Source organism: Somniosus microcephalus, chromosome 1, assembly GCF_052327205.1.
Source record: "Somniosus microcephalus isolate GS21.2 chromosome 1, FLI_Smic_1.0, whole genome shotgun sequence".
In the NCBI taxonomy this organism is placed as follows: Eukaryota; Metazoa; Chordata; class Chondrichthyes; order Squaliformes; family Somniosidae; genus Somniosus; species Somniosus microcephalus.
The window spans coordinates 339,294,312-339,319,168 of NC_140987.1; the positions used below are offsets into that span (position 1 = coordinate 339,294,312).

The window sequence follows — 24,857 nt, forward strand, 5'->3', positions numbered from 1 at the left end:
AGGCTGTATGTTCCAGTTATACTGAGACTGTCTGCTCCAGTTATACTAAGACTGTCTGCTCCAGTTATACTGAGAATATTTGTTCCACCTATACTGAGACTGTCTGTTCCAGTTATACTGGGACTGTCTGTTCCAGTTATACTGAGACTGTCTGTTCCAGTTATACTGAGACTGTCTGTTCACGTTATATTGAAACTGTCTGTTCCAGTTATACTGAGATTGGCTGTTCCAGTTATACTGAGACTGTCTGTTCCAGTTATATTGAGACTGTCTGCTCCAGTTATACTATGTCTGTCTGTTTCAATTATGCTACGACTGTCTGTTCCAGTTGTACTGAGACTGTCTCTTCCAATTATACTGAGACTGTCTGTTCCAGTTATACTGAGACTGTCTGTTCCAGTTAGACTGAGACTGTCTGCTCCAGTTACACTGAGACTGTCTGCTCCAGCTATACTGAGACTGTCTGTTCCAGTTATACTGTGATTGTCTGTTCCAGTTATACTGAGACAGTCTGTTCCAGTTATACTGAGACAGTCTGTTCCAGTTATTCTGAGACTGTCTTCTGCAGTTATACTGAGTCTGTCTGTTCCAGTTATATTGAGACTGTCTGTTCCAGTTATAATGAGACTCTCTGCTCCAGTTACACTGAGACTGTCTGTTCCAGTTATAGTGAAACTGTCTGTTCCAGTTATACTGAAACTGTCTGTTCCAGTTATACTGAGACTGTCTGCTCCAGTTACACTGAGACTGTCTGTTCCAGTTATAGTGAGACTGTCTGTTCCAGTTATAGTGAGACTGCCTGTTCCAGTTATATGGAGACTGTCTGTTCCATTTATACTGAAACTGTCTGTTACAGTTATAGTGAGACTGTCTGTTCCAGTTATATTGAGACTGTCTGTTCCAGTTATGCTGAGATTTTCTGTTCCTGTTATACTGAGACTGTCACATCCAGTTACAGTGAGACTGTCTATTCGAGTTATACTGAGACTGTCTGTTCCAATTATACTGAGGCTGTATGTTCCAGTTATACTGAGACTGTCTGCTCCAGTTATACTAAGACTGTCTGCTCCAGTTATACCAAGACTGTCTGCTCCAGTTATACTGAGAATATCTGTTCCACCGATACTGAGACTGTCTGTTCCAGTTATTCTGGGACTGTCTGTTACAGTTATACTGAGACTGTCTGTTCCCGTTATATTGAAACTGTCTGTTCCAGTTGTACTGAGACTGTCTGTTCCAGTTATACTGAGACTGTCTGTTCCAGTTATACTGAGACTGTCTGTTCCAGTTATACTGAGGCTGTCTGTTCCAGTTATACTGTGACAGTCTGTTCCAGTTATACTGAGACAGTCTGTTCCAGTTATACTGAGACAGTCTGTTCCAGTTATACTGAGACAGTCTGTTCCAGTTATACTGAGACTGTCTTCTGCAGTTATGCTGAGTCTGTAATGATATCAGCAAATAGAGATGGTATTTGCCTGTTCGATTATGATGCCTTAACAGCATGTTTGCATGTATTGATTGCTTGTGCCTGACCAGCAAAGGGCATGTGACCGAGACAAGCAAGCCAATCTAGTTTAGTTTCAGTTTCATTCTAGATGGATCACTAACATCATGTCTCCTGTAAAGCTGTATAAAGAGTTGAACAGACTTTGGATTAAAACTCATTTTCTTTCATAAATGTCTCGTCATTGAACCCACAAAGAAATCAATACATGGTGTCAGAAGTGGCTGAAAGAGATGAAGAGAAAAAATCTGAAGTTAAATCAGCTCTCCACAAATTAGCAAGCCAAAAGAGAACATCTTTGCTTACCATTGGAGAATAGCTAACGAAGTGAAAAATGGAAGATTTACTCCCACCGGCGACGCTTCAGTTGACAGGTAATGTGGCTGAAAATTGGAGAAGTTTCAAACAACGTGTGGGGTTGTATTTATCAGCAATCGGAGCTGACGAGAAAAGTGATAATAAGAAATCGTCAGTGTTCTTACATGTCGTGGGTGATGAAGCACTGGAGGTGTATAATAACTTCACATTCGCTGCTGATGGAGACAAAATGCAGATAGATAAAATAATGGAACAGTTTGAGGCCTACTGCATACCTAAAAGTAACGTGACGTTTGAGAGGCACAGATTTTTCACATGTGTACAGAAAACGGGTGAGACTATTGATCAGTATGTGACAGAACTGAGAAACAGAAGCAAATCGTGTGAATTTGGGGGACTGACAGACTCGCTGATAAAAGACAGACTGGTGTGTGGTATTCCAGATAATGGTCTAAGGGAAAGACTGCTAAGAGAGCAAGATCTAGACCTTGGAAAAGCCATAGCACTGTGTAGGGCTACAGAGACTGTGAAGTTGCAGGCAAAGGAGCTGTTCAGTGACAATAGCTGCAACGTGGATGCAGTGAGAAAGAACGGATACAAACCGTTTAACAAAACGAGCGCCAATGTGAAAAAAGAGGCGTGGCCAGCGAACGAAAATGAAAGGGACAATCGAAAGACATGTAGTTGATGCGGTACACAGCAGCCACCAAAAATGTGTCCAGCATATGGTAAAACATGCAATAGTTGCAACAAAAACAACCATTATGCCCATTGCTGCAAGAACCAAGTGCAACAAAGCAAGGTCCATGCAGTAGATGAAAGCGAGATAGAGGAGTTCAATGTAGATGTTGTGTCTGAAAACAAAAAAGAAGAAAGAGGCTGGATGTTGACACTAAAAGTGAATGACATACACATTCCATTTAAATTGGATACTGGAGCACAAGTTAATGTGATGTCAGAGACTGATTTTAAGAAAATTAGACCCAAACCAAAGATACATGGAATAAAAGTGAAAGTGACAGGATACTCAGGTACTGATATACCAGTGAAAGGAAGATGCATTGTCAAAGTAACACACAAGGACAGAGAGCACACGCTAGCATTAATCGTGGTGCCAAAGGATGTGCAAGCCATACTAGGTTTAAAAGCCTGTGAGAGACTGAACCTGGTAAAGAGAGTCCTCGTTGTGGAAAGCGAAGGAGAGACAGTCTATGATGAACTGAATGTTGCGTACACACCGGGTAAGCTGATGTATACAGCAGACACGTTGTCCAGAGCTGTTGACCCAGGAGAGCCCGCAAACACAGTGAAAAGACTAATGTACAAGGCAAAAGACAGTGGAACTGACTTCTACCAGAGCATGCTTGTATACCGCACAACGCCGCTCGAGTGTGGTATGTCACCAGCCCAACTCCTTATGGGACGTATGCTAAGGTCAAACCTACCCATCCCGGAGAACCTCCTGAAAACAAAAGAGGGGGAGAAAGTGAGGAAGTTCAAAGAGCAGCAGAAAGAAAAGCAAAAGTACTACTATGACAGAGGAACACAAAACCTACCTGAACTCCACACTGGTGACCAAGTAAGGTTCAAAGACAAAACAAACACATGGACTCGGAAGGGAACTGTCCTGAGTGAAGTTCAACCAAGATCATACACCATTCAGACAGATGAGGGTGCTGTTCTGAGAAGAAATCGTCGAGATCTTCTCATGGGACCAGCCACAGCAGGTCAAGAGACTGATACTGTTGAACAACCTGATCACACAGCTGAGAAACCATCATCTGAGGCAACAACTCAGATTCAAGGACAATCAATCAGAAAATCCTCAAGACATGTAAAGCCTCCTGAGAGACTCATTGAGCAAATTTAAGGACTATTGTTATAGAAGGAAGTAATGTTATCTTATTCTTTCTTCAAGTTCTAGTGTATTGACATATTTCATGTGAACACACAAAGCAAGGTTAAAAAACCTTGATCATGATAATGATAATGTAAGTGCATTAAGTGTTACAGTTAAAATGCAGATTAATACAAAGAAAACATGTTGTTAGTTAAAAGTAAAATACTTTTGTTTTAAGAAAAGGAGATGTAATGATATCAGCAAATAGAGATGGTATTTGCCTGTTCGATTATGATGCCTTAACAGCATGTTTGCATGTATTGATTGCTTGTGCCTGACCAGCAGAGGGCATGTGACCGAGACAAGCAAGGCAGTCTAGTTTAGTTTAGTTCCAGATGGATCACTAGCATCGTGTCTCCTGTAAAGCTGTATAAAGAGTTGAACAGACTTTAGATTAAAACTCATTTTCTTTCATAAATGTCTCATCATTGAACCCACAAAGAAATCAATACAGAGTCTGTCTGTTCCAGTTATATTGAGACTGTCTGTTCCAGTTATAATGAGACTGTCTGCTCCAGCTATACAATGTCTGTCTGTTCCAGTTATGCTAAGACTGTCTGTTCCAGTTATACTGAGACTGTCTGTTCCAGTTATACTGAGACTGTCTGTTCCAGTTATACTGAGACAGTCTGTTCCAGTTATACTGAGACTGTCTTCTGCAGTTGTACTGAGTCTGTCTGTTCCAGTTATATTGAGACTGTCTGTTCCAGTTATACTGAGACTGTCTGTTCCAGTTATACTGAGACTGTCTGCTCCAGTTACACTGAGACTGTCTGTTCCAGTTATACTGAGACTGTCTGTTCCAGTTATACTGAAACTGTCTGTTCCATTTATACTGAGATTGTCTGTTCCAGTTATACTGAGACTGTCTGTTCCAGTTATACTGAGACTGTATACTCCAGTTATACTGAGTCTGTCTGTTCCAGTTATACTGAGACTGTCTGTTCCAGTTATACTGAGACTGTCTGTTCCAGTTATACTGAGACTGTCTGTTCCAGTTATACTGATATTGTCTGCTCCAGTTATACTGAGACTGTCTGCTCCAGTTCTACGGAGACTGCCTGCTCCAGTTATACTGAGACAGTCTGTTCCAGTTATACTGGGACTGTCTGTTCCAGTTATACTGAGACTGTCTGTTCCACATATACTGAGACTCTCTGTTCCAATTATATTGAAACTGTTTGTCCCAGTAATACTGACACTGTCTGTTCCAGTTATAGTGAGACTGTCTGATCCAGTTATATTGTGACTGTCTGTACCAGTTATACTGAGACTGTCTGTTCCAGTTATACTGATACTGTCTGCTCCAGTTATACTGAGACAGTCTGTTCCAGTTATACTGAGACAGTCTGTTCCAGTTATACTGAGACAGTCTGTTCCAGTTATACTGAGACAGTCTGTTCCAGTTATACTGAGACAGTCTGTTCCAGTTATACTGAGACAGTCTGTTCCAGTTATACTGAGACAGTCTGTTCCAGTTATACTTAGACTGTCTTCTGCAGTTATACTGAGTCTGTCTGTTCCAGTTATATTGAGACTGTCTGTTCCAGTTATAATGAGACTGTCTGCTCCAGTTACACTGAGACTGTCTGTTCCAGTTATAGTGAGACTGTCTGTTCCAGTTGTACTGAGACTCTCTGTTCAAGTTATATTGAAACTGTCTGTCCCAGTTATACTGAAAATGTCTGTTCCAGTTACAGTGAGACCGTCTCATCCAGTTATATTGAGACTGTCTGTTCCAGTTGTACTGCGACTCTCTGTTGCAGTTATACTTGGACTCTCTGTTCCAGTTATAGTGAGACTGCCTGTTCCAGTTAGTGAGACTGTCTGTTTCAGTTATATTGAGACTGTCTCTACCAGTTATACTGTGACTGCCTGTTCCAGTTATATGGAGACTGTCTGTTCCAGTTATACTGAAACTGTCTGTTACAGTTATAGTGAGGCTGTCTTTTCACTTTATATTGAAACTGTCTGTTCCAGTTCTACTGAGATTGGCTGTTCCAGTTATACTGAGACTGCCTGTTCCAGTTATACTGAGACTGTCTGTTCCAGTTCCACTGAGACTGTCTGTTCCAATTATACTGAGACTGTCTGTTCCAATTATACTGAGACTGTCTGTTCCAGTTATACTGAGACTGTCTGTTCCAGTTATACTGAGACTGTCTGCTCCAGTTACACTGAGGCTGTCTGTTCCAGTTATACTGAGACTGTCTATTCCAGTTATAGTGAGACTGTCTGTTCCAGTTATATTGAGACTGTCTCTTCCAGTTATACTGAGACTGTCTGTTCCAGTTATGCTAAGATTGTCTGTTCCTGTTATATTGATACTGTCACTTCCAGTTATAGGGAGACTATCTGTGCGAGTTATACTGAGACTGTCTGTTCCAATTATACTGAGGCTGTATGTTCCAGTTATACTGAGACTGTCTGCTCCAGTTATACTAAGACTGTCTGCTCCAGTTATACTGAGAATATTTGTTCCACCTATACTGAGACTGTCTGTTCCAGTTATACTGGGACTGTCTGTTCCAGTTATACTGAGACTGTCTGTTCACATTATATTGAAACTGTCTGTTCCAGTTATACTGAGATTGGCTGTTCCAGTTATACTGAGACTGTCTGTTCCAGTTATATTGAGACTGTCTGCTCCAGTTATACTATGTCGGTCTGTTTCAGTTATGCTAAGACTGTCTGTTCCAGTTGCACTGAGACTGTCTGTTCCAATTATGCTGAGACTGTCTGTTCCAGTTATACTGAGACTGTCTGTTCCAGTTAGACTGAGACTGTCTTCTGCAGTTATACTGAGTCTGTCTGTTCCAGTTACACTGAGACTGTCTGTTCCAGTTACACTGAGACTGTCTGTTCCAGTTATACTGAGACTGTCTGTTCCAGTTATACTGAGACTGTCTGTTCCAGTTATACTGGGACTGTCTGTTCCAGTTATACTGGGACTGTCTGTTCCAGTTATACTGAGACTGTCTTTTCCAGTTATACTGGGACTGTCTGTTCCAGTTATATTGAGACTCTCTGCTCCAGTTATACTGAGTCTGTCTGTTCCAGTTATAATGAAACTGTCTGTTCCAGTTATAGTGAGACTGTCTGTTCCAGTTTTACTGAGATTGTCTGTTCCATTTATGCTGAGATTGTCTTTTCCAGTTATTTGGGACTGTCTGTTCCAGTTACACTGAGACTGTCTGTTCCAGTTACACTGAGACTGTCTGTTCCAGTTATACTGAGACTGCCTGTTCCAGTTATACTGAGACTGTCTGCTCCATTTATACAATGTCTGTCTGTTCCAGTTATACTGAGACTGTCTGTACCAGTTATACTGCAACTGTCTGTTCTAGTTATATGGAGACTGTCTGTTCCAGTTATAGTGAAACTGTCTGTTAGTTATTGTGAGACTGTCTGTTCCAGTTATATTGAGACTGTCTGTGTCAGTCATACTGAGAATGTCTGCTCTAGTTATACTGAGACTGCCTGGTCTTGTTATACTGAGACTGCCTGCTCCAGTTATACTGGGACTGTCTGTTCCAGTTATATGGAGACTGTCTGTTCCAGTTATATGGAGACTGTCTGTTCCAGTTATACTGAAACTGTCTGTTCTAGTTTTACTGAGACTGTCTGTTCCAATTATACTCAGGTGGTATGTTTGTTATACTGAGACTGCTTCAGTTATAATAAGGCTGTCTGCTCCAGTTATATTAAGAATATCTTTTCCACTTATACTGAGACTGTCTGTTGCAGTTATACTGGGACTGTCTGTTCCAGTTATATTGAGACTGTCTGTTCCAGTTATACTGAGACTGTCTGTTCCAGGTATAGTGAGAATGTCTGCTCTAGTTATACTGAGACTGCCTGGTCTCGTTATACTGAGACTGCCTGCTCTAGTTATACTGGGACTGTCTGTTCCAGTTATATGGAGACTGTCTGTTCCAGTTATATGGAGACTGTCTGTTCTAGTTTTACTGAGACTCTGTTCCAATTATACTCAGGTGGTATGTTTGTTATACTGAGACTGCTTCAGTTATAATAAGGCTGTCTGCTCCAGTTATATTAAGAATATCTTTTCCACTTATACTGAGACTGTCTGTTGCAGTTATACTGGGACTGTCTGTTCCAGTTATATTGAGACTGTCTGTTCCAGTTATACTGAGACTGTCACTTCCAGGTATAGTGAGACTGTCTGCTCCAATTATACTGAGAATATCTGTTCCATTTATGCTGAGATTGTCTGTTCCAGTTATTTGGGACTGTCTCTTCCAGTTATATTGAGACTGTCTGTTCCAGTGACTGTCTGTTCCAGTTATACTGAGACTATCTGTTCCAGTTTTACTGAGACTGTCTGTTCCAATTATACTCAGGTGGTATGTTCATTAAACTGAGACTGCTACAGTTATAATAAGGCTGTCTGTTCCAGTATTGAGAATATCTTTTCCACTTATACTGAGACTGTTGCAGTTATACTGGGACTGTCTGTTCCAGTTATACTGAGACTGTCTGTTCCAGTTACACTGAGACTGTCTGTTCCAGTAACAGTCAGACTGTCTGTTCCAGTTATAGTGAGACTGTCTGTTCCAGTTATGTTGAGACTGTCTACTCCAGTTATACTGAGACTTTCTATTCCAGTTGTACTGAGATTGTCTGCTGCAGTTATACTGAGTCAGTCTGTTCCAGTTATACTGAGTCAGTCTGTTCCAGTTATACTGAGACTGTCTGTTCCAGTTATACTGACACTGTCTGTTCCAGTTATACTGAGAATGTCTGTACCAGTTATACTGAGGCTGTCTGTTCCAGTTATACTGAGACTGTCTGTTCCAGTTATACTGGGGCTGTCTGCTCCAGTTCTACTGAGTCTCTCTGTCCCAGTTTTACTGAAACTGTCTGTTCCAGTTATAGTGAGACTGTCTGATCCAGTTGTATTGAGACAGTCTGTACCAGTTATACTGAGGCTGTATGTTCCATTTTTACTGAGATTGTCTGTTCCAGTTAAATTGAGACTGTCTGCTCCAGTTATACTGAGTCTGTCTGTTCCAGTTATACTGAGACTGTCTGTTCCAGTTATACTGAGAATGTCTGTTCCAGTTATACTGAGAATGTCTGTTCCATTTATACTGAGACTGTCTGCTCCAGTTATACTGGGACTGTCTGTTTCAGTTATACTGAGACTGTCTGTTCCACTTATACTGAGACTGCTCCAGGTATACTGAGACTGTCTTCTCCAGTTAAACTGAGTCTGTCTGTTCCAGTTATGCTGAGTCTGTCTGCTCCTGTTATACTGACACTGTCTGTTCTAGTTATACTGAGACTGTCTGTTCCAGTTATACTGAGGCTGTCTGCTCCAGTTCTACTGAGACTGCCTGCTCTAGTTATACTGAGACAGTCTGTTCCAGTTATACTGGGACTGTCTTTTCCTGTTATACTGAGACTGTCTGTTCCACTTATACTGAGACTCTCTGTTCAAGTTATATTGAAACAGTCTGTCCCAGTTATACTGAAACTGTCTGTTTCAGTTACAGTGAGACTGTCTCATCCAGTTATATTGAGACTGCCTGTTCCAGTTATACTGAGACTCTCTGTTGCAGTTATACTTGGACTCTCTGTTCCAGTTATAGTGAGACTTTCTGTTCCAGTTATACTGAGACTGCCTGTTCCAGTTAGTGAGACTGTCTGTTTCAGTAATATTGAGACTGTCTCTACCAGTTATACTGTGACTGCCTGTTCCAGTTATATGGAGACTGTCTGTTCCAGTTATACTGAAACTGTCTGTTACAGTTATAGTGAGGCTGTCTGTTCACGTTATATTGAAACTGTCTGTTCCAATTATACTGAGATTGGCAGTTCCAGTTATACTGAGACTGTCTGTTCCAGTTATACTGAGACTGTCTGCTCCAGTTATACTATGTCTGTCTGTTCCAATTATACTGAGACTGTCTGTTCCAGTTATACTGAGACTCTCTGTTCCAGTTATACTGAGACTGTCTGCTCCAGTTACACTGAGACTGTCTGTTCCAGTTATACTGAGTCTGTCTGTTCCAGTTATATTGAGGCTGTCTGTTCCAGTTATACTGAGACTGTCTGTTCCAATTATACTGAGACTGTCTGTTCCAGTTATGCTGAAACTGTCTGCTCCAGTTACACTGAGACTGTCTGTTCCAGTTATAGTGAGATTGTTTGTTCCAGTTATACTGAGACAGTCTGTTCCAGTTATACTGAGACAGTCTGTTCCAGTTATACTGAGACTGTCATCTGCAGTTATACTGAGTCTGTCTGTTCCAGTTATATTGAGGCTGTCTGTTCCAATTATACTGAGACTGTCTGTTCCAGTTATACTGAAACTGTCTGCTCCAGTTATACTGAGACTGTCTCTTCCAGTTATAGTGAGGATGTCTGTTTCAGTTATATTGAGACTGTCTATACCAGTTATACTGCGACTGCCTGCTCCAGTTATATGGAGTCTGTCTGTTCCATTTATACTGAAACTGTCTGTTGCAGTTATAGTGAGACTGTCTGTTCCAGTTATATTGAGGCTGTCTGTTCCAATTATACTGAGACTGTCTGTTCCAGTTATACTGAGACTCTCTGCTCCAGTTACACTGAGACTGTCTGTTCCAGTTATAGTGAGATTGTCTGTTCCAGTTATACTGAGACTGTCTCTTCCAGTTATAGTGAGGATGTCTGTTTGAGTTGTTTTGAGACTGTCTATACCAGTTATACTGCGACTGCCTTTTCCAGTTATATGGAGTCTGTCTGTTCCATTTATACTGAAACTGTCTGTTCCAGTTATAGTGAGACTGTCTGTTCCAGTTATATTGAGACTGTCCCTTCCAGTTATACTGAGACTGTCTCTTCCAGTTATGCTAAGATTGTCTGTTCCTGTTATACTGAGACTGTCACTTCCAGTTGTAGGGAGACTATCTGTGTGAGTTATACTGAGACTGTCAGTTCCAATTATACTGAGGCTGTATGTTCCAGTTATACTGAGACTGTCTGCTCCAGTTATACTAAGACTGTCTGCTCCAGTTATACTGAGAATATTTGTTCCACCTATACTGAGACTGTCTGTTCCAGTTATACTGGGACTGTCTGTTCCAGTTATACTGAGACTGTCTGTTCCAGTTATACTGAGACTGTCTGTTCACGTTATATTGAAACTGTCTGTTCCAGTTATACTGAGATTGGCTGTTCCAGTTATACTATGTCTGTCTGTTTCAGTTATGCTACGACTGTCTGTTCCAGTTGTACTGAGACTGTCTCTTCCAATTATACTGAGACTGTCTGTTCCAGTTATACTGAGACTGTCTGTTCCAGTTAGACTGAGACTGTCTGCTCCAGTTACACTGAGACTGTCTGCTCCAGCTATACTGAGACTGTCTGTTCCAGTTATACTGTGATTGTCTGTTCCAGTTATACTGAGACAGTCTGTTCCAGTTATACTGAGACAGTCTGTTCCAGTTATTCTGAGACTGTCTTCTGCAGTTATACTGAGTCTGTCTGTTCCAGTTATATTGAGACTGTCTGTTCCAGTTATAATGAGACTCTCTGCTCCAGTTACACTGAGACTGTCTGTTCCAGTTATAGTGAAACTGTCTGTTCCAGTTATACTGAAACTGTCTGTTCCAGTTATACTGAGACTGTCTGCTCCAGTTACACTGAGACTGTCTGTTCCAGTTATAGTGAGACTGTCTGTTCCAGTTATAGTGAGACTGCCTGTTCCAGTTATATGGAGACTGTCTGTTCCATTTATACTGAAACTGTCTGTTACAGTTATAGTGAGACTGTCTGTTCCAGTTATATTGAGACTGTCTGTTCCAGTTATGCTGAGATTTTCTGTTCCTGTTATACTGAGACTGTCACATCCAGTTACAGTGAGACTGTCTATTCGAGTTATACTGAGACTGTCTGTTCCAATTATACTGAGGCTGTATGTTCCAGTTATACTGAGACTGTCTGCTCCAGTTCTACTGAGACTGTCTGCTCCAGTTATACCAAGACTGTCTGCTCCAGTTATACTGAGAATATCTGTTCCACCGATACTGAGACTGTCTGTTCCAGTTATACTGGGACTGTCTGTTACAGTTATACTGAGACTGTCTGTTCCCGTTATATTGAAACTGTCTGTTCCAGTTGTACTGAGACTGTCTGTTCCAGTTATACTGAGACTGTCTGTTCCAGTTATACTGAGACTGTCTGTTCCAGTTATACTGAGACTGTCTGTTCCAGTTATACTGAGACAGTCTGTTCCAGTTATACTGAGACAGTCTGTTCCAGTTATACTGAGACAGTCTGTTCCAGTTATACTGAGACAGTCTGTTCCAGTTATACTGAGACTGTCTTCTGCAGTTATGCTGAGTCTGTAATGATATCAGCAAATAGAGATGGTATTTGCCTGTTCGATTATGATGCCTTAACAGCATGTTTGCATGTATTGATTGCTTGTGCCTGACCAGCAAAGGGCATGTGACCGAGACATGCAAGCCAATCTAGTTTAGTTTCAGTTTCATTCTAGATGGATCACTAACATCATGTCTCCTGTAAAGCTGTATAAAGAGTTGAACAGACTTTGGATTAAAACTCATTTTCTTTCATAAATGTCTCGTCATTGAACCCACAAAGAAATCAATACATGGTGTCAGAAGTGGCTGAAAGAGATGAAGAGAAAAAATCTGAAGTTAAATCAGCTCTCCACAAATTAGCAAGCCAAAAGAGAACATCTTTGCTTACCATTGGAGAATAGCTAACGAAGTGAAAAATGGAAGATTTACTCCCACCGGCGACGCTTCAGTTGACAGGTAATGTGGCTGAAAATTGGAGAAGTTTCAAACAACGTGTGGGGTTGTATTTATCAGCAATCGGAGCTGACGAGAAAAGTGATAATAAGAAATCGTCAGTGTTCTTACATGTCGTGGGTGATGAAGCACTGGAGGTGTATAATAACTTCACATTCGCTGCTGATGGAGACAAAATGCAGATAGATAAAATAATGGAACAGTTTGAGGCCTACTGCATACCTAAAAGTAACGTGACGTTTGAGAGGCACAGATTTTTCACATGTGTACAGAAAACGGGTGAGACTATTGATCAGTATGTGACAGAACTGAGAAACAGAAGCAAATCGTGTGAATTTGGGGGACTGACAGACTCGCTGATAAAAGACAGACTGGTGTGTGGTATTCCAGATAATGGTCTAAGGGAAAGACTGCTAAGAGAGCAAGATCTAGACCTTGGAAAAGCCATAGCACTGTGTAGGGCTACAGAGACTGTGAAGTTGCAGGCAAAGGAGCTGTTCAGTGACAATAGCTGCAACGTGGATGCAGTGAGAAAGAACGGATACAAACCGTTTAACAAAACGAGCGCCAATGTGAAAAAAGAGGCGTGGCCAGCGAACGAAAATGAAAGGGACAATCGAAAGACATGTAGTTGATGCGGTACACAGCAGCCACCAAAAATGTGTCCAGCATATGGTAAAACATGCAATAGTTGCAACAAAAACAACCATTATGCCCATTGCTGCAAGAACCAAGTGCAACAAAGCAAGGTCCATGCAGTAGATGAAAGCGAGATAGAGGAGTTCAATGTAGATGTTGTGTCTGAAAACAAAAAAGAAGAAAGAGGCTGGATGTTGACACTAAAAGTGAATGACATACACATTCCATTTAAATTGGATACTGGAGCACAAGTTAATGTGATGTCAGAGACTGATTTTAAGAAAATTAGACCCAAACCAAAGATACATGGAATAAAAGTGAAAGTGACAGGATACTCAGGTACTGATATACCAGTGAAAGGAAGATGCATTGTCAAAGTAACACACAAGGACAGAGAGCACACGCTAGCATTAATCGTGGTGCCAAAGGATGTGCAAGCCATACTAGGTTTAAAAGCCTGTGAGAGACTGAACCTGGTAAAGAGAGTCCTCGTTGTGGAAAGCGAAGGAGAGACAGTCTATGATGAACTGAATGTTGCGTACACACTGGGTAAGCTGATGTATACAGCAGACACGTTGTCCAGAGCTGTTGACCCAGGAGAGCCCGCAAACACAGTGAAAAGACTAATGTACAAGGCAAAAGACAGTGGAACTGACTTCTACCAGAGCATGCTTGTATACCGCACAACGCCGCTCGAGTGTGGTATGTCACCAGCCCAACTCCTTATGGGACGTATGCTAAGGTCAAACCTACCCATCCCGGAGAACCTCCTGAAAACAAAAGAGGGGGAGAAAGTGAGGAAGTTCAAAGAGCAGCAGAAAGAAAAGCAAAAGTACTACTATGACAGAGGAACACAAAACCTACCTGAACTCCACACTGGTGACCAAGTAAGGTTCAAAGACAAAACAAACACATGGACTCGGAAGGGAACTGTCCTGAGTGAAGTTCAACCAAGATCATACACCATTCAGACAGATGAGGGTGCTGTTCTGAGAAGAAATCGTCGAGATCTTCTCATGGGACCAGCCACAGCAGGTCAAGAGACTGATACTGTTGAACAACCTGATCACACAGCTGAGAAACCATCATCTGAGGCAACAACTCAGATTCAAGGACAATCAATCAGAAAATCCTCAAGACATGTAAAGCCTCCTGAGAGACTCATTGAGCAAATTTAAGGACTATTGTTATAGAAGGAAGTAATGTTATCTTATTCTTTCTTCAAGTTCTAGTGTATTGACATATTTCATGTGAACACACAAAGCAAGGTTAAAAAACCTTGATCATGATAATGATAATGTAAGTGCATTAAGTGTTACAGTTAAAATGCAGATTAATACAAAGAAAACATGTTGTTAGTTAAAAGTAAAATACTTTTGTTTTAAGAAAAGGAGATGTAATGATATCAGCAAATAGAGATGGTATTTGCCTGTTCGATTATGATGCCTTAACAGCATGTTTGCATGTATTGATTGCTTGTGCCTGACCAGCAGAGGGCATGTGACCGAGACAAGCAAGGCAGTCTAGTTTAGTTTAGTTCCAGATGGATCACTAGCATCGTGTCTCCTGTAAAGCTGTATAAAGAGTTGAACAGACTTTAGATTAAAACTCATTTTCTTTCATAAATGTCTCATCATTGAACCCACAAAGAAATCAATACAGAGTCTGTCTGTTCCAGTTATATTGAGACTGTCTGTTCCAGTTATAATGAGACTGTCTGCTCCAGCTATACAATGTCTGTCTGTTCCAGTTATGCTAAGACTGTCTGTTCCAGTTATACTGAGACTGTCTGTTCCAGTTATACTGAGACTGTCTGTTCCAGTTATACTGAGACAGTCTGTTCCAGTTATACTGAGACTGTCTTCTGCAGTTGTACTGAGTCTGTCTGTTCCAGTTATATTGAGACTGTCTGTTCCAGTTATACTGAGACTGTCTGTTCCAGTTATACTGAGACTGTCTGCTCCAGTTACACTGAGACTGTCTGTTCCAGTTATACTGAGACTGTCTGTTCCAGTTATACTGAAACTGTCTGTTCCATTTATACTGAGATTGTCTGTTCCAGTTATACTGAGACTGTCTGTTCCAGTTATACTGAGACTGTATACTCCAGTTATACTGAGTCTGTCTGTTCCAGTTATACTGAGACTGTCTGTTCCAGTTATACTGAGACTGTCTGTTCCAGTTATACTGAGACTGTCTGTTCCAGTTATACTGATATTGTCTGCTCCAGTTATACTGAGACTGTCTGCTCCAGTTCTACTGAGACTGCCTGCTCCAGTTATACTGAGACAGTCTGTTCCAGTTATACTGGGACTGTCTGTTCCAGTTATACTGAGACTGTCTGTTCCACATATACTGAGACTCTCTGTTCCAATTATATTGAAACTGTTTGTCCCAGTAATACTGACACTGTCTGTTCCAGTTATAGTGAGACTGTCTGATCCAGTTATATTGTGACTGTCTGTACCAGTTATACTGAGACTGTCTGTTCCAGTTATACTGATACTGTCTGCTCCAGTTATACTGAGACAGTCTGTTCCAGTTATACTGAGACAGTCTGTTCCAGTTATACTGAGACAGTCTGTTCCAGTTATACTGAGACAGTCTGTTCCAGTTATACTGAGACAGTCTGTTCCAGTTATACTGAGACAGTCTGTTCCAGTTATACTGAGACAGTCTGTTCCAGTTATACTTAGACTGTCTTCTGCAGTTATACTGAGTCTGTCTGTTCCAGTTATATTGAGACTGTCTGTTCCAGTTATAATGAGACTGTCTGCTCCAGTTACACTGAGACTGTCTGTTCCAGTTATAGTGAGACTGTCTGTTCCAGTTGTACTGAGACTCTCTGTTCAAGTTATATTGAAACTGTCTGTCCCAGTTATACTGAAAATGTCTGTTCCAGTTACAGTGAGACCGTCTCATCCAGTTATATTGAGACTGTCTGTTCCAGTTGTACTGCGACTCTCTGTTGCAGTTATACTTGGACTCTCTGTTCCAGTTATAGTGAGACTGCCTGTTCCAGTTAGTGAGACTGTCTGTTTCAGTTATATTGAGACTGTCTCTACCAGTTATACTGTGACTGCCTGTTCCAGTTATATGGAGACTGTCTGTTCCAGTTATACTGAAACTGTCTGTTACAGTTATAGTGAGGCTGTCTTTTCACTTTATATTGAAACTGTCTGTTCCAGTTCTACTGAGATTGGCTGTTCCAGTTATACTGAGACTGCCTGTTCCAGTTATACTGAGACTGTCTGTTCCAGTTCCACTGAGACTGTCTGTTCCAATTATACTGAGACTGTCTGTTCCAATTATACTGAGACTGTCTGTTCCAGTTATACTGAGACTGTCTGTTCCAGTTATACTGAGACTGTCTGCTCCAGTTACACTGAGGCTGTCTGTTCCAGTTATACTGAGACTGTCTATTCCAGTTATAGTGAGACTGTCTGTTCCAGTTATATTGAGACTGTCTCTTCCAGTTATACTGAGACTGTCTGTTCCAGTTATGCTAAGATTGTCTGTTCCTGTTATATTGATACTGTCACTTCCAGTTATAGGGAGACTATCTGTGCGAGTTATACTGAGACTGTCTGTTCCAATTATACTGAGGCTGTATGTTCCAGTTATACTGAGACTGTCTGCTCCAGTTATACTAAGACTGTCTGCTCCAGTTATACTGAGAATATTTGTTCCACCTATACTGAGACTGTCTGTTCCAGTTATACTGGGACTGTCTGTTCCAGTTATACTGAGACTGTCTGTTCACGTTATATTGAAACTGTCTGTTCCAGTTATACTGAGATTGGCTGTTCCAGTTATACTGAGACTGTCTGTTCCAGTTATATTGAGACTGTCTGCTCCAGTTATACTATGTCGGTCTGTTTCAGTTATGCTAAGACTGTCTGTTCCAGTTGCACTGAGACTGTCTGTTCCAATTATGCTGAGACTGTCTGTTCCAGTTATACTGAGACTGTCTGTTCCAGTTAGACTGAGACTGTCTTCTGCAGTTATACTGAGTCTGTCTGTTCCAGTTACACTGAGACTGTCTGTTCCAGTTACACTGAGACTGTCTGTTCCAGTTATACTGAGACTGTCTGTTCCAGTTATACTGAGACTGTCTGTTCCAGTTATACTGGGACTGTCTGTTCCAGTTATACTGGGACTGTCTGTTCCAGTTATACTGAGACTGTCTTTTCCAGTTATACTGGGACTGTCTGTTCCAGTTATATTGAGACTCTCTGCTCCAGTTATACTGAGTCTGTCTGTTCCAGTTATAATGAAACTGTCTGTTCCAGTTATAGTGAGACTGTCTGTTCCAGTTTTACTGAGATTGTCTGTTCCATTTATGCTGAGATTGTCTTTTCCAGTTATTTGGGACTGTCTGTTCCAGTTACACTGAGACTGTCTGTTCCAGTTACACTGAGACTGTCTGTTCCAGTTATACTGAGACTGCCTGTTCCAGTTATACTGAGACTGTCTGCTCCATTTATACAATGTCTGTCTGTTCCAGTTATACTGAGACTGTCTGTACCAGTTATACTGCAACTGTCTGTTCTAGTTATATGGAGACTGTCTGTTCCAGTTATAGTGAAACTGTCTGTTAGTTATTGTGAGACTGTCTGTTCCAGTTATATTGAGACTGTCTGTGTCAGTCATACTGAGAATGTCTGCTCTAGTTATACTGAGACTGCCTGGTCTTGTTATACTGAGACTGCCTGCTCCAGTTATACTGGGACTGTCTGTTCCAGTTATATGGAGACTGTCTGTTCCAGTTATATGGAGACTGTCTGTTCCAGTTATACTGAAACTGTCTGTTCTAGTTTTACTGAGACTGTCTGTTCCAATTATACTCAGGTGGTATGTTTGTTATACTGAGACTGCTTCAGTTATAATAAGGCTGTCTGCTCCAGTTATATTAAGAATATCTTTTCCACTTATACTGAGACTGTCTGTTGCAGTTATACTGGGACTGTCTGTTCCAGTTATATTGAGACTGTCTGTTCCAGTTATACTGAGACTGTCTGTTCCAGGTATAGTGAGAATGTCTGCTCTAGTTATACTGAGACTGCCTGGTCTCGTTATACTGAGACTGCCTGCTCTAGTTATACTGGGACTGTCTGTTCCAGTTATATGGAGACTGTCTGTTCTAGTTTTACTGAGACTCTGTTCCAATTATACTCAGGTGGTATGTTTGTTATACTGAGACTGCTTCAGTTATAATAAGGCTGTCTGCTCCAGTTATATTAAGAATATCTTTTCCACTTATACTGAGACTGTCTGTTGCAGTTATACTGGGACTGTCTGTTCCAGTTATATTGAGACTGTCTGTTCCAGTTATACTGAGACTGTCACTTCCAGGTATAGTGAGACTGTCTGCTCCAATTATACTGAGAATATCTGTTCCATATATGCTGAGATTGTCTGTTCCAGTTATTTGGGACTGTCTCTTCCAGTTATATTGAGACTGTCTGTTCCAGTGACTGTCTGTTCCAGTTATACTGAGACTATCTGTTCCAGTTTTACTGAGACTGTCTGTTCCAATTATACTCAGGTGGTATGTTCATTAAACTGAGACTGCTACAGTTATAATAAGGCTGTCTGTTCCAGTATTGAGAATATCTTTTCCACTTATACTGAGACTGTTGCAGTTATACTGGGACTGTCTGTTCCAGTTATACTGAGACTGTCTGTTCCAGTTACACTGAGACTGTCTGTTCCAGTAACAGTCAGACTGTCTGTTCCAGTTATAGTGAGACTGTCTGTTCCAGTTATGTTGAGACTGTCTACTCCAGTTATACTGAGACTTTCTATTCCAGTTGTACTGAGATTGTCTGCTGCAGTTATACTGAGTCAGTCTGTTCCAGTTATACTGAGTCAGTCTGTTCCAGTTATACTGAGACTGTCTGTTCCAGTTATACTGAGACTGTCTGTTCCAGTTATACTGAGACTGTCTGTTCCAGTTATACTGAGACTGTCTGTTCCAGTTATACTGAGACTGTCTGTTCCAGTTATACTGAGACTGTCTGTTCCTGTTATACTGAGACTGTCTGCTCCAGTTATACTGAGACACAGAGTATGCGCACATCCCAATGTCACAAAGTGTGTTAAATTGCTCACACGTTGAGCCGTATCATTCATTTTATATAACTCATATATACTCTGTGATATTTGGATGTGCGCTTTGCCGACATAATCTCTTCACAATCTGCTCTTGAGAGAGACCAATATAATTCCTTCGCGACTCCTTCTACCTGGATATCTACCTTATCTGAGCTGTCTCCTCCTCTTCTGTCAAACCAGTTGAAAACATGGCCGGGATTTTCCCTTGCCGTGCGTGCGGGTTTGGGGGCAGGTTGGCAATAAAACTGCCGGAAATAGTTAGCAGGTCAGGAACACACCGTCATCCTGTCGCCTCGAGTATTTAACTCAGGCGCGAGGCGGCAGGCGTGACACGGACCCGATTCGCAGAGGCGTGCGACCTCATTGCAATCATTAAGTGCTTGCTTAGAGGCCCTCAAGTGTGATTTTAATGCCAACTTTTGACTTTAACTGCAGTAGCACAGGATTCACAGAGGTCGGATACCTCACTGTGATGGGGAGGCGGAAGTTCAGTGGCCATTGGTGAGTTCAGTCATTGACAGCTGGGAAAGCACATAAATACTGCAATGTTACACCTCATTCATTGCCTCATGGAAAAGATCTTGCTCACTCCAGCTTGTTCACAGATTTAGGTGTCAGCAGTTTGCAGGTCATTTTTGAAACCTCGGAAGCCACTTACCACATTACTACTCACTATCACAACATTGAGGGATTGGCCCTTGGATCTCCATTTTACCTGCCATCTACCACATCAGCATGGGTGCCGCTTATACTGTCTCACCTTGGTCCTTAGCATTGGACCAAAATGAGCCCCACCACCAGCAACACCAGCCACAACACTCGCAGCAGCAGCAACCACAACAGCAGCCTTCTCCTCAATGGCCTGGAGCTCCACAGGAGAGAGGGGGTCAACACAGGGCAGTGTCACGCAATGGAAGCATTGCTTCAGGACACCGATGGTGTGCTCTATAATGTTCCTTGCGGCTGCTTGGCTTTTATGGTAGGCCGACTGTGCATGTGTGCATGGGTCATGAGCCATGTTATGAGTGTATAATCCTTGTCGCCTAGTAGTCAGCCTTTGACTTGCCATGATGGGTCAAATACAGGTGACATAGAGGACTGCTGCAGAATGAAGAAATCGTGACTATTTCCACAATAGCATTCACCTTCATGATGTGCTGCCTCTGGTCGCACACCAGCTGCCCATTGAGGGAGTGGAATCCCTATCGGTTCATGAAATGGCCAAGTTCACATGAGGAACATGTAAGGCAATGTGGGAGCAGTCAATGGCAGCCTGCACCATGGGGAAGCTTGCAATCCATGCAAACCCTCATGCTCGCTCCGCCTACTTGTCTCTGGCATGAGGGAATAAGATGAAACTGTCTCTGTGTATAAAGGGCCTCAGTGACCTCCCTTCTGCAGAAGTTTACTGCAAACTGCGAGATATTGGTTATATCTCCAGCAGCAGCCTGGAAGAAACCAGATGCATAAAAGTTAAGAGCCATGGTCACCTTGACAGCCACAGGCAATGCTGTCCTTGCCCTGCTCTGAGGTTGCAGTTGTGGCTGCAGCAGTTGGTAGATTTCAGTCACAACCTCTTTAGTGAAGTGAAGATGTCTCAAGCATTGGTCCGCGCTGAAATTGAGGTTGAAGTAGGCTCCCTAAAGACCCTCAGTGGATATGGCCTCCTGATGAGAACCCTTCTGCCCCTTCTCCTCCCTCTTCTAGCAGCTTGTCCTGTTCTGTGTGGCCTCTCTTCATTCTCCCAGTCATGCTCAATTTCCAGAGGAAACTCTAGCAGGCCAGCCATCACTGGAAGCAGCACAAGCCTTTAAATTAAAAAAAGTATTTCGGCACCAGCCAGACCACTCCCTGTAGACTATTCAAACTGTAGACAAGTATAGGAAAGCTCTAAAAATGCGTTGAATTGCATCAGCAATAATCCAGCAACTAACCTGAAAGTAGTTCATGATCCCTTTAAATAGCGCTGGTGGAGGGGTCTTTCATACCATTTAACATGTGTTCAGCTGTTCGAGGTTAAGATGGGATGTAGGCTGGAGTGTGGCTTTCAAAAATTGACGTCATCAACTGCCTGCTCTTCATGCTGCTGGTGGTCATTAGGTGCGCACGCAGAAGCCCCTTTAACACGATGGTGTCCGACGCTCTTCCCGTCAGAAGTGTGCGCACACATCTCAGACCCCATTTTTGAGTGTTAGAAGGCCAATTAGCTCCTAAAAAACAGGTGCTACAGGCTGGATCCAAGATAGGTAAATGGAATTGAGATACAGATCAACTAAGATTTAATTGAATGGCGGAACAGGCTCGAAGGGCTGAATGACATACTCCTGTTCCTATGTTCCTTTGTTCTTAAACCTACTGTGCAAAAAATTCTAATAACTTCCCCCTCCATTCTTCTAATGGTGATCCTGACATACGTCCTCTTTTTATCAATTAGCCAAACAGTAGAAATAATCTTTCATCATTTACCTTAACACCTTTCAGAATTTTCAAAATATTAGTTAACCCCTCCCACTGCCTTCTCTATTCCAGTAACCCTTCTCCATAACTATCACTTCATATTTCTGTTATCATTCTAGTGAATCTTCACTCTCCTCTCTTCGTTTCAAAAACTGCACACAATGCTCCATCTGTAGCTTGATCAATGTCTTGTACAAATTCAATATAATTTCCTTGTTTTTATTTTCAATTCCTGAATGTATATTGCTGGATCAGTACATCAGAGGATTTTATGCTAAAAGTGGTCCTGCTGAGACCATTCCTGGAGTCCCATGATCAGGGAAAACAGAAGGGAAAGAATTCAAGCCATAGATACAGTGCAGTCATGAGGCTAATCTCTGGCATCAAAGGATTGAGTTACGAGGAAAGACTGGAGAAACTGGGCCTGAGTGAAGACTTTACAGAAGAAAAAAGAAAAAGACTTACATTTATATAACTCCTTTCACAACCTCTGGATATCTTAAAGTACTTTACAGCCAATTAAGTACTTTTGAAGTGTAGTCATTGTTGTAATGTAGGAAATATGGCAGATACGTTTATTCACAGTAAGATCCCAAAAACAGCAATGTGATAATAACTATTTAATCTGTTTTTAAGAGTTGGTTGAGGGATAAGTTTTGGCCAGGACACCCAGGAGAACTTCCCTGCTCTTCTTGAAAATATTGCCATGATATCTTTTATGTCCACCTGAGAGGGCATAGTTTAACGTCTCATCTGACAGGTAGCACCTCCAACAGTGCACCAATCTGTCAGTACTGCACTGAATTCTCAGCTAGGATTTTTTGCTCAAGTCCCTGGAGTGGGACTTGAATCCACAACCTACTAACAGAGACAAGAGTGAGTGAGCAGCAGGACCCGGGGACAGAGGGTCTGAACCGAGCGGGAGGCTGTGCGAGTAGGACCCATGTGAGGGCAGAGGGCAACGGCCCAGGAAATTCTTTGCAACATCTGTGGCCTGACCCGCTACGCAGTCCGCACGCATCCAACCCAACGCTCTGTCTCTAACTTGTGATCTTGTTATCTTTTTAAATTTAGTAATTAGAGCTCATTAGACCAATTTTAAAAGCCACATAGCATGTCCAGCCACTTTCCTCTGATTAGGATAGCCAGAGGGATTGCTCTCTCTGAGTAACAGTGGCTGGAATTGTTACCTTGGAGTAAGGTCGGATGCGTGGGGACCACGTAGTGGGTCAGGAATGCGATGTTCTGAGCAGCACATTGTTCAGAGCGACTTTAACTTAATGACCCCAATAGAAAGACTCATGCGCATTTCCTGGCCCTATTAAATGGTCGTGAAAGGCGCTATATAAATTCAAGTCTTTCTTTTTCTTTCTTTCGGGTCTGATGACGTCATCCATGTCTCATTTCCAGCCTACATACTTAAAGCAGCCTTGCACTCAAATCATTGGAAGGTTGCTAGAGGAGGGTGGAGCCTGACAAACAAAGGCCACAGTACTGTTATAAAGTTGTAAGGATGGATAGCCAAAGGCAGAGGGCTGCACCATGCTTTTCAGACTCATCGCTCCATACTCTGGTGGAGGCAGTCAGAGCACGCAGGGAGGTCCTCTTCCATGCTGATAGGCGAAGGGCGCTCCAAGCTCTGCTGAGCTGCATGCAGTGGCTGAGCCTCGGGGGCCATTGAGAAAGAGGGCGATCTTGGGGGGGCAGCAACAATTGCATGAGGCTCTGGCATCTTTTGCAGCCACGATGTGAGCAAAGTTACAGAGAATGGAGGAGTCGATCTCCAACATGAGCACCACTGTGTCGCAGGCGATGGCGATGATGTGCTCTTCCATGGAAAGAACGGCCACCTGCATAGGGCAGCTAATGCGCTAGTCACAGGAGCACATGCTAGCCGTGGCCAACAGATGGCAGGTGCTCATAGACCTCCTCTCAAGGAGGGATGTAAACGTAGATGTGGGTCCTCATGGCCCCACTGCTGTGCAGCAAGGTGCTCGCCAGCTCCTTGCTAGCAGGGAAGTGTAGGTGGCCCATGAGAGGGATGATGGTGAGCAGGGACATGGAAGTGGTGGCTCTGCTCAAAGTGTTCACACTTCTCCCCCATTGCCTCCCCCTCTGTCAGAGCCCCACATGCTTCCTCGGATCCTGATGGCCGAGTCTGTCCCTGCACAGTCGCAGGAGGAGCAGACTTTGGCAGAGACATCGCAGGCTCCAAAACCCAGAGGGCATCCACCAAAAGTGTCTAACACGTCGCAGCAGGGAGGTGAGCAGCCGATCCTACCTCTGCTGAAGCCACAGGGGTTGCACCTCGTAGAAGCGCTCGGGAAAAAAAATGAAACAAAAGTAGATGCATACGGGTATGCACATGGGTGTATGAAAAACGGTTAGTGTTAAGTTTCAGTTATTTTGAAGACACACATAAATGTTTTTCTTTGCACCTCTTTCGGGTCTTGTCCATTTTTGCCTCAAACCTTGGAAGTGAGTTTGTCACTTGGAGTGAATGGTGAGACATTGCTTAACCTCAAGAATTGGGGCTTTGGGTGAGAGGAATGGCTTGGTCATTGTAGGGATGCTTTATGGTGTTGTTGGGGGAGAACTTAGTACAGCATGTGGTAACCATGTGACTGCATTGGAGCAAGTTAATTAAATCTGGCCATGATGAGACCATCCTGGGCCTCCCGGGCAATAGCGTGCACCACTCCTGGTGCCATCTCCAGCTGAGATTCCTCCTCGTCTTCCACCTACTCCGCCTCCTCTGAAGAGGCTGTGTGCTCTGTGCCTTGCTCCTCCAGCAGCTCAAATCCCCACTGCTGTGCTATGTTGTGCAGCAAGCAGCAGACGACGATGATTCTGGAGACCCTGGCTGGTGCGTACCGAAGGGTTCCTCCAGCTCTGTCAAGGCATCTGAAGCGTATCTTCAGCATGCCTATTGTTTGCTCTATGACACATCTGGTGGAGATGTGGCTACCATTATAACAATCCTCGACCTCAGTACTTGGCTACCTCAAGGGTGTCATGAGCCACGTCTTCAGTGGCTAGCTCTTGTCTCCAAGCAGCCAACCAGAAAGTCTGCTTGGAGTTGCGAAGAGGTGGGGGAGGGCGGACTGGCGCAGAATGAAAGAGTCATGAC

At 42.6% G+C, this 24,857-nt stretch overlaps 1 long non-coding RNA gene across 1 annotated transcript in view; it reads right to left on the bottom strand.

Moving 5' to 3' along the window:
• The window catches only part of LOC147124930 (uncharacterized), a 126,638-nt gene extending 107,123 nt beyond the window's left edge, over nt 1-19,515 (bottom strand). The window contains exon 1 of the long non-coding RNA XR_015080680.1: nt 19,414-19,515. This is a non-coding gene — a long non-coding RNA (uncharacterized LOC147124930). The remainder of the gene's footprint in view (nt 1-19,413) is intronic.
• Nucleotides 19,516-24,857: the final 5,342 nt, after the last annotated feature.